The sequence below is a fragment of the Ranitomeya variabilis genome, chromosome 7, assembly GCF_051348905.1.
Source record: "Ranitomeya variabilis isolate aRanVar5 chromosome 7, aRanVar5.hap1, whole genome shotgun sequence".
NCBI lineage: Eukaryota > Metazoa > Chordata > Amphibia > Anura > Dendrobatidae > Ranitomeya > Ranitomeya variabilis.
The window spans coordinates 242,355,675-242,365,653 of NC_135238.1; the positions used below are offsets into that span (position 1 = coordinate 242,355,675).

A 9,979-nucleotide genomic window follows, 5' to 3' on the forward strand; every position below is an offset into this window, starting at 1 on the left:
CCGGAAAATCAGACACCGTGATGATACTGGATGGGCGTCACAGCCAGGTCACACGGGGTCATCCGGAAAATCAGACACCGTGATGGTACTGGACGGGTGTCACAGCCAGGGCACACGGGGTCATCCGGAAAATCAGACACCGTGATGGTACTGGACGGGCGTCACAGCCAGGGCACACGGGGTCATCCGGAAAATCAGACACCGTGATGGTACTGGTCGGGCGTCACAGCCAGGGCACACGGGGTCATCCGGAAAATCAGACACCGTGATGGTACTGGACGGGCGTCACAGCAGGGGCACACGGGGTCATCCGGAAAATCAGACGTTGTGATGATACTGGACGGGCGTCACAGCCAGGGCACACGGGGTCATCCGGAAAATCAGACACCGTGATGGTACTGGACGGGCGTCACAGCCAGGGCACACGGGGTCATCCGGAAAATCAGACACCGTGATGATACTGGACGGGCGTCACAGCAGGGGCACACGGGGTCATCCGGAAAATCAGACACCGTGATGGTACTGGACGGGCGTCACAGCCAGGGCACATGGGGTCATCCGGAAAATCAGACACCGTCATGATACTGGACGGGCGTCACAGCCAGGGCACACGGGGTCATCCGGAAAATCAGACACCGTGATGGTACTGGACGGGCGTCACAGCCGGGGCACGCGGGGTCATCCGGAAAATCAGACACCGTGATGATACTGGACGGGCGTCACAGCCGGGGCACGCGGGGTTATCCGGAAAATCAGACACCGTGATGATACTGGATGGGCGTCACAGCAGGGGCACGCGGGGTCATCCGGAAAATCAGACACCGTGATGGTACTGGACGGGCGTCACAGCCGGGGCACACGGGGTCATCCGGAAAATCAGACACCGTGATGATACTGGACGGGCGTCACAGCAGGGGCACGCGGGGTCATCCGGAAAATCAGACACCGTGATGATACTGGACGGGCGTCATAGCAGGGGCACGCGGGGTCATCCGGAAAATCAGACACCGTGATGATACTGGACGGGCGTCACAGCCAGGGCACGCGGGGTCATCCGGAAAATCAGACACCGTCATGATACTGGACGGGCATCACAGCCAGGGCACGCGGGGTCATCCGGAAAATCAGACACCGTGATGATACTGGACGGGCGTCACAGCCAGGGCACGCGGGGTCATCCGGAAAGTCAGACACCCTGATGATACTGGACGGGCGTCACAGCCAGCGCACACGGGGTCATCCGGAAAATCAGACACCCTGATGATACTGGACGGGCGTCACAGCCAAGGCACGCGGGGTCATCCGGAAAATCAGACACCGTGATGATACTGGACGGGCGTCACAGCCGGGGCACACGGGGTCATCCAGAAAATCAGACACCGTGATGATACTGGACGGGCGTCACAGCCAGGGCACACGGGGTCATCCGGAAAATCAGACACCGTGATGATACTGGACGGGCGTCACAGCCGGGGCACACGGGGTCATCCGGAAAATCAGACACCGTGATGATACTGGACGGGCGTCACAGCCAGGGCACACGGGGTCATCTGGAAAATCAGACACCGTGATGATACTGGACGGGCGGCACAGCCAGGGCACGCGGGGTCATCCGGAAAATCGGACACCGTGATGATACTGGACGGGCGTCACAGCCAGGGCACACGGGGTCATCCGGAAAATCGGACACCGTGATGATACTGGACGGGCGTCAGCAGGGGTCATAGGGTCATCCGGAAAATCAGACACCGTGATGATACTGGACGGGCGTCACAGCCAGGTCACACGGGGTCATCCGGAAAATCAGACACCGTGATGGTACTGGACGGGCGTCACAGCCAGGGCACACGGGGTCATCCGGAAAATCAGACACCGTGATGGTACTGGACGGGCGTCACAGCCAGGGCACACGGGGTCATCCGGAAAATCAGACACCGTGATGGTACTGGTCGGGCGTCACAGCCAGGGCACACGGGGTCATCCGGAAAATCAGACACCGTGATGGTACTGGACGGGCGTCACAGCAGGGGCACACGGGGTCATCCGGAAAATCCGACGTTGTGATGATACTGGACGGGCGTCACAGCCAGGGCACACGGGGTCATCCGGAAAATCAGACACCGTGATGGTACTGGACGGGCGTCACAGCCAGGGCACACGGGGTCATCCGGAAAATCAGACACCGTGATGATACTGGACGGGCGTCACAGCAGGGGCACACGGGGTCATCCGGAAAATCAGACACCGTGATGGTACTGGACGGGCGTCACAGCCAGGGCACATGGGGTCATCCGGAAAATCAGACACCGTCATGATACTGGACGGGCGTCACAGCCAGGGCACACGGGGTCATCCGGAAAATCAGACACCGTGATGGTACTGGACGGGCGTCACAGCCGGGGCACGCGGGGTCATCCGGAAAATCAGACACCGTGATGATACTGGACGGGCGTCACAGCCGGGGCACGCGGGGTTATCCGGAAAATCAGACACCGTGATGATACTGGATGGGCGTCACAGCAGGGGCACGCGGGGTCATCCGGAAAATCAGACACCGTGATGGTACTGGACGGGCGTCACAGCCGGGGCACACGGGGTCATCCGGAAAATCAGACACCGTGATGATACTGGACGGGCGTCACAGCAGGGGCACGCGGGGTCATCCGGAAAATCAGACACCGTGATGATACTGGACGGGCGTCATAGCAGGGGCACGCGGGGTCATCCGGAAAATCAGACACCGTGATGATACTGGACGGGCGTCACAGCCAGGGCACGCGGGGTCATCCGGAAAATCAGACACCGTCATGATACTGGACGGGCGTCACAGCCAGGGCACGCGGGGTCATCCGGAAAATCAGACACCGTGATGATACTGGACGGGCGTCACAGCCAGGGCACGCGGGGTCATCCGGAAAATCAGACGCCATGATGATACTGGACGGGCGTCACAGCCGGGGCACACGGTCTCATCTGGAAAATCAGACACCGTGATGATACTGGACGGGCGTCACAGCCGGGGCACACGGTCTCATCTGGAAAATCAGACGCCGTGATACTGGACGGGCGTCACAGCCGGGGCACGCGGGGTCATCCGGAAAATCAGACACCGTGATGGTACTGGACGGGCGTCACAGCCAGGGCACACGGGGTCATCCGGAAAATCAGACACCGTGATGGTACTGGACGGGCGTCACAGCCAGGGCACACGGGGTCATCCGGAAAATCAGACGCCATGATGATACTGGACGGGTGTCACAGCCAGGGCACGCGGGGTCATCCGGAAAATCAGACACCGTGATGATACTGGACGGGCGTCACAGCCGGGGCACACGGTGTCATCCGGAAAATAAGACGCCGTGATGATACTGGACGGGCGTCAGCCAGGGCACACGGGGTCATCCGGAAAATCAGACACCATGATGATACTGGACGGGCGTCACAGCCAGGGCTCGCGGTGTCATCCGGAAAATAAGACGCCGTGATGATACTGGACAGGCGTCACAGCCGGGGCCCATAGGGTCATCAGGGAAGTTGGACGCTGTGATGATACTGGACGGACGTCACAGCCAGGGCACGGGGGGTCATCGAACGCCGTGATGTAACTTGATGAACGTCACAGCCGGGGCACGTGGGGTCATCCGGGAAATCAGACATCGTAATGATACTGGACAGGCGTCACAGCCAGGACACGTGGGGTCATCTGAGAAACTGGACACTGATGAAACTGGACGGGTGTCACAGCCAGTGCACATGGGGTCATCTGAGGAATCGGACGCCGTGATGATTCTAGACAGGCGTCACAGCCGGGGCCCATACGGTCATCAGGGAAGTTGGATGCCGTGATGATACTGGACGGGCATCACAGCCGGGGCTCGTGGAGCCATCAGACACCATGATGTAACTGGACGGATGTCACAGCCAGGGCAAGCGGGATCATCTGGAAAATTGGACACCGGGATGATACCGGGCAGGCGTCACAGCCGTGGCACGTGGGGCATGGGGGAAGTTGGACACTGTGATGATACTGGACGGGCATCACAGTCGGGGCACGGGGGTTCATTGGGGAAGTCGCACGCCATGATGATACTGGTTAGGCGTCACAACCCGGGCCTGTGGGGTCATCCGGGAAATCGGACGCCGTTATGATGCCAGAAGGGTGTCACAGCCAGGGGCACATGGCGTCATTGGGGAAATCGGACACCGTGATGATACTGGACGGGTGTCACAGCCAGGGGTCATCGGGGACATCGGACGCCGTGATGATACTGGATGGGCGTCAGAGCAAGGGCATGTGGGATCATCGGACGCTGTGATGATACTGAACAAGTGTCACAGCCGGGGCACTTGGGGTCATGGAAATAGGACGCCGTCCCGTGTGCTGTGATTTATACTGGATGGCTGGCCATGAGAAGTTATGTACGCCAGCAGCTCGTGGTCCTTCCGTGTCTCTGGGATCTCAGCTGGCACACAGTGAGGCGAGGATGGCTAATACAAGGTCCGCTCATCACCCGTGTACGAGGGGAAGGACAAATCCAGATGTCCGTGTACGGACCGTGGTTTCGTCATTTGTAGCTGGAGTCCTGTGCCCGCTCCAGACGTCTCAGGTTGTAGTGTGATGTCAGAATTCTGCCTAAATATGGGTCACCACCCTCCGACAGGTACGAATGACTGATGCCACCTGACCCCACTGTCCTGCTATGGACGGTCTGAACTTTTTTGGTTGCTGTGGGTTACTATTCCTGTTGCTATGGAGAATCCACCTGATCACCTAAGTTGCCATGGTAATGTTATAAATGCAGTGCAATGTGGTACAACAAATCACACAATGTCCTGTATCTGCCAAGGTGAGATCATAGTTTCTGCTCAGTTGGAGCGAGGATTGTGCTGTGTCATTAAGCGTTAATACAGAATAGGGACAATATGAGAGCGTGACCCCCACACCCCAGGGGTGTACAGACATTATGAATCTTTTATTTTGTCGTCTTTAGTGTTGCCTCAGAGTAGTGGGGGTGAGTGGCGCTAATTAGCTATGTATGTGGTGCTTCCCTGCAGAGTGCCTGCACCATTGCTAGTAGTAGGGGTGAGTAGTGCCCATTATGTATGTGGTGCTTCCCTGCAGAGTGCCTGCACCATTGCTAGTAGTAGGGGTGAGTAGTGCCCATTATGTATGTGGTGCTTCCCTGCAGAGTGCCTGCACCATTGCTAGTAGTAGGGGTGAGTAGTGCCCATTATGTATGTGGTGCTTCCCTGCAGAGTGCCTGCACCATTGCTAGTAGTAGGGGTGAGTAGTGCCCATTATGTATGTGGTGCTTCCCTGCTAGTAGTAGGGGTGAGTAGTGCCCACTATGTATGTGGTGCTTCCCTGCAGAGTGCCTGCACCATTGCTAGTAGTAGGGGTGAGTAGTGCCCATTATGTATGTGGTGCTTCCCTGCAGAGTGCCTGCACCATTGCTAGTAGTAGGGGTGAGTAGTGCCCATTATGTATGTGGTGCTTCCCTGCAGAGTGCCTGCACCATTGCTAGTAGTAGGGGTGAGTAGTGCCCATTATGTATGTGGTGCTTCCCTGCAGAGTTCCTGCACCATTGCTAGTAGTAGGGGTGAGTAGCACCCATTATGTATGTGGTGCTTCCCTGCAGAGTGCCTGCACCATTGCTAGTAGTAGGGGTGAGTAGCGCCCACTATGTATGTGGTGCTTCCCTGCAGAGTTCCTGCACCATTGCTAGTAGTAGGGGTGAGTAGCGCCCACTATGTATGTGGTGCTTCCCTGCAGAGTGCCTGCACCATTGCTAGTAGTAGGGGTGAGTAGTGCCCATTATGTATGTGGTGCTTTCCTGCAGAGTGCCTGCACCATTGCTAGTAGTAGGGGTGAGTAGCGCCCACTATGTATGTGGTGCTTCCCTGCAGAGTGCCTGCACCATTGCTAGTAGTAGGGGTGAGTAGTGCCCATTATATATGTGGTGCTTCCCTGCAGAGTGCCTGCACCATTGCTAGTAGTAGGGGTGAGTAGCGCCCACTATGTATGTGGTGCTTCCCTGCAGAGTGCCTGCACCATTGCTAGTAGTAGGGATGAGTAGTGCTCACTATGTATGTGGTGCTTCCCTGCAGAGTGCCTGCACCATTGCTAGTAGTAGGGATGAGTAGTGCTCACTATGTATGTGGTGCTTCCCTGCAGAGTGCCTGCACCATTGCTAGTAGTAGGGGTGAGTAGCACCCATTATGTATGTGGTGCTTCCCTGCAGAGTGCCTGCACCATTGCTAGTAGTAGGGGTGAGTAGCGCCCACTATGTATGTGGTTCTCTGCAGAGTTCCTGCACCATTGCTAGTAGTAGGGATGAGTAGTGCTCACTATGTATATGGTGCTTCCCTGCAGAGTGCCTGCACCATTGCTAGTAGTAGGGGTGAGTAGTGCCCATTATGTATGTGGTGCTTTCCTGCAGAGTGCCTGCACCATTGCTAGTAGTAGGGGTGAGTAGCGCCCACTATGTATGTGGTGCTTCCCTGCAGAGTGCCTGCACCATTGCTAGTAGTAGGGGTGAGTAGTGCCCATTATGTATGTGGTGCTTCCCTGCAGAGTGCCTGCACCATTGCTAGTAGTAGGGGTGAGTAGCGCCCACTATGTATGTGGTGCTTCCCTGCAGAGTGCCTGCACCATTGCTAGTAGTAGGGATGAGTAGTGCTCACTATGTATGTGGTGCTTCCCTGCAGAGTGCCTGCACCATTGCTAGTAGTAGGGGTGAGTAGTGCCCACTATGTATGTGGTGCTTCCCTGCAGAGTGCCTGCACCATTGCTAGTAGTAGGGATGAGTAGTGCTCACTATGTATGTGGTGCTTCCCTGCAGAGTTCCTGCACCATTGCCAGTAGTAGGGGTGAGTAGTGCCCACTATGTATGTGGTGCTTCCCTGCAGAGTGCCTGCACCATTGCTAGTAGTAGGGATGAGTAGTGCTCACTATGTATGTGGTGCTTCCCTGCAGAGTGCCTGCACCATTGCTAGTAGTAGGGGTGAGTAGTGCCCACTATGTATGTGGTGCTTCCCTGCAGAGTGCCTGCACCATTGCTAGTAGTAGGGATGAGTAGTGCTCACTATGTATGTGGTGCTTCCCTGCAGAGTTCCTGCACCATTGCTAGTAGTAGGGATGAGTAGTGCTCACTATGTATGTGGTGCTTCCCTGCAGAGTGCCTGCACCATTGCCAGTAGTAGGGGTGAGTAGTGCCCACTATGTATGTGGTGCTTCCCTGCAGAGTGCCTGCACCATTGCTAGTAGTAGGGATGAGTAGTGCTCACTATGTATGTGGTGCTTCCCTGCAGAGTGCCTGCACCATTGCTAGTAGTAGGGGTGAGTAGTGCCCACTATGTATGTGGTGCTTCCCTGCAGAGTGCCTGCACCATTGCTAGTAGTAGGGATGAGTAGTGCTCACTATGTATGTGGTGCTTCCCTGCAGAGTGCCTGCACCATTGCTAGTAGTAGGGATGAGTAGTGCTCACTATGTATGTGGTGCTTCCCTGCAGAGTGCCTGCACCATTGCTAGTAGTAGGGGTGAGTAGTGCTCACTATGTATGTGGTGCTTCCCTGCAGAGTTCCTGCACCATTGCTAGTAGTAGGGGTGAGGAGCACTTGCTATTTATGTAGTGCTGCTTTGCAGAGTGCCTGCACCATAAATAATAATTTTATTTCTATAGTGTCAACATATCCTGCAGCACTTTACAATTAAGTGGGTCTATGTACAGACAATAAAAACATCAGAAAGTAACAGTTACAGGAGCAGTGAGGAACCTGCTGCTCACAAGCTGTAATCTATAAGTGTACGTTCACACAGGACTTTTTTGCTGCGTATTTTTGCTGCATTTTTTTATGCTAATGTTTAGCTGCTTTTTACTGTACCATCAAAGCCTATGAGATTTCAGAAATCTCATGCACACACATTGGGTTTTTGTTTGATCAGTATTTTCTGCTTTGCTGCGTTTTTTGGACATAGGGCATGTCACTTCTTTCAGCGTTTTTGCAGCGTTTTTTCACCCATTGACTTGAATGGGTGATGGAAAAAACGCTGCAAAAACGCTGTAAAAACGCATGTAGCATTATTTGCTGCGTTTTTTGTGCAGAAAAATCATGGTCAGCAGGAAGTGATGTCACAGCCAAGAGCTTAGGGGTGTGAAGAGCCATTGTGAGGTGTGAAGAGCCGTTGTGAGGTGTCCTGATTGTGATCTATTGTGAGGGAGTTCCTGGTGGTGAGGTGTGAAGAGCCATTGGGAGGTGTGAAGAGCCATTGGGAGGTGTGAAGAGCCATTGTGAGGTGTGAAGAGCCATTGTGAGGTGTCCTGATTGTGATCTACTGTGAGGGAGTTCCTGGTAGTGAGGTGTGAAGAGCCATTGTGAGGTTTGAAGAGCCATTGTGAGGTGTCCTGATTGTGATCTACTGTGAGGGAGTTCCTGGTAGTGAGGTGTGAAGAGCCATTGTGAGCCATTGTGAGGTGTGAAGAGCCATTGTGAGGTGTCCTGATTGTGATCTATTGTGAGGGAGTTCCTGGTAGTGAGGTGTGAAGAGCCATTGTGAGGTGTCCTGATTGTGATCTATTGTGAGGGAGTTTCTGGTAGTGAGGTGTGAGGAGCCATTGTGAGGTGTGAAGAGCCATTGTGAGGTGTCCTGATTGTGATCTATTCTGAGGGAGTTTCTGGTAGTGAGGTGTGAAGATCCATTGTGAGCCATTGTGAGGTGTGAGGAGCCATTGTGAGCCATTGTGAGGTGTGAAGAGCCATTGTGAGGTGTCCTGATTGTGATCTATTGTGAGGGAGTTCCTGGTAGTGAGGTGTGAGGAGTCATTGTGAGCCATTGTGAGGTGTGAAGAGCCGTTGTGAGGTGTCCTGATTGTGATCTATTGTGAGGGAGTTTCTGGTAGTGAGGTGTGAAGAGCCATTGTGAGGTGTCCTGATTGTGATCTATTGTGAGGGAGTTCCTGGTAGGTGTGAGGAGCCATTGTGAGGTGTGAAGAGCCATTGTGAGGTGTCCTGATTGTGATCTATTGTGAGGGAGTTCCTGGTAGTGAGGTGTGAGGAGCCATTGTGAGGTGTGAAGAGCCATTGTGAGGTGTCCTGATTGTGATCTATTGTGAGGGAGTTCCTGGTGGTGAGGTGTGAGGAGCCATTGGGAGGTGTGAAGAGCCATTGGGAGGTGTGAAGAGCCATTGGGAGGTGTGAAGAGCCATTGTGAGGTGTCCTGATTGTGATCTATTGTGAGGGAGTTCCTGGTGGTGAGGTGTGAAGAGCCATTGTGAGGTGTGAAGAGCCATTGTGAGGTGTGAAGAGCCATTGTGAGGTGTGAAGAGCCATTGTGAGGTGTCCTGATTGTGATCTACTGTGAGGGAGTTCCTGGTAGTGAGGTGTGAAGAGCCATTGTGAGGTTTGAAGAGCCATTGTGAGGTGTCCTGATTGTGATCTACTGTGAGGGAGTTCCTGGTAGTGAGGTGTGAAGAGCCATTGTGAGCCATTGTGAGGTGTGAAGAGCCATTGTGAGGTGTCCTGATTGTGATCTATTGTGAGGGAGTTCCTGGTAGTGAGGTGTGAAGAGCCATTGTGAGGTGTCCTGATTGTGATCTATTGTGAGGGAGTTTCTGGTAGTGAGGTGTGAGGAGCCATTGTGAGGTGTGAAGAGCCATTGTGAGGTGTCCTGATTGTGATCTATTCTGAGGGAGTTTCTGGTAGTGAGGTGTGAAGATCCATTGTGAGCCATTGTGAGGTGTGAGGAGCCATTGTGAGCCATTGTGAGGTGTGAAGAGCCATTGTGAGGTGTCCTGATTGTGATCTATTGTGAGGGAGTTCCTGGTAGTGAGGTGTGAGGAGTCATTGTGAGCCATTGTGAGGTGTGAAGAGCCGTTGTGAGGTGTCCTGATTGTGATCTATTGTGAGGGAGTTTCTGGTAGTGAGGTGTGAAGAGCCATTGTGAGGTGTCCTGATTGTGATCTATTGTGAGGGAGTTCC

The 9,979-nt window shown here is 54.3% G+C and overlaps 1 long non-coding RNA gene across 1 annotated transcript; it reads left to right on the top strand.

Annotated features, from left to right (window-relative positions):
• The first annotated feature begins 8,172 nt into the window (after positions 1-8,172).
• Positions 8,173-9,979, top strand: LOC143786068 (uncharacterized). Its single transcript, XR_013218230.1, has 3 exons — positions 8,173-8,559; positions 8,614-8,925; positions 8,976-9,979. It is a non-coding gene; the product is annotated as an uncharacterized LOC143786068 (long non-coding RNA).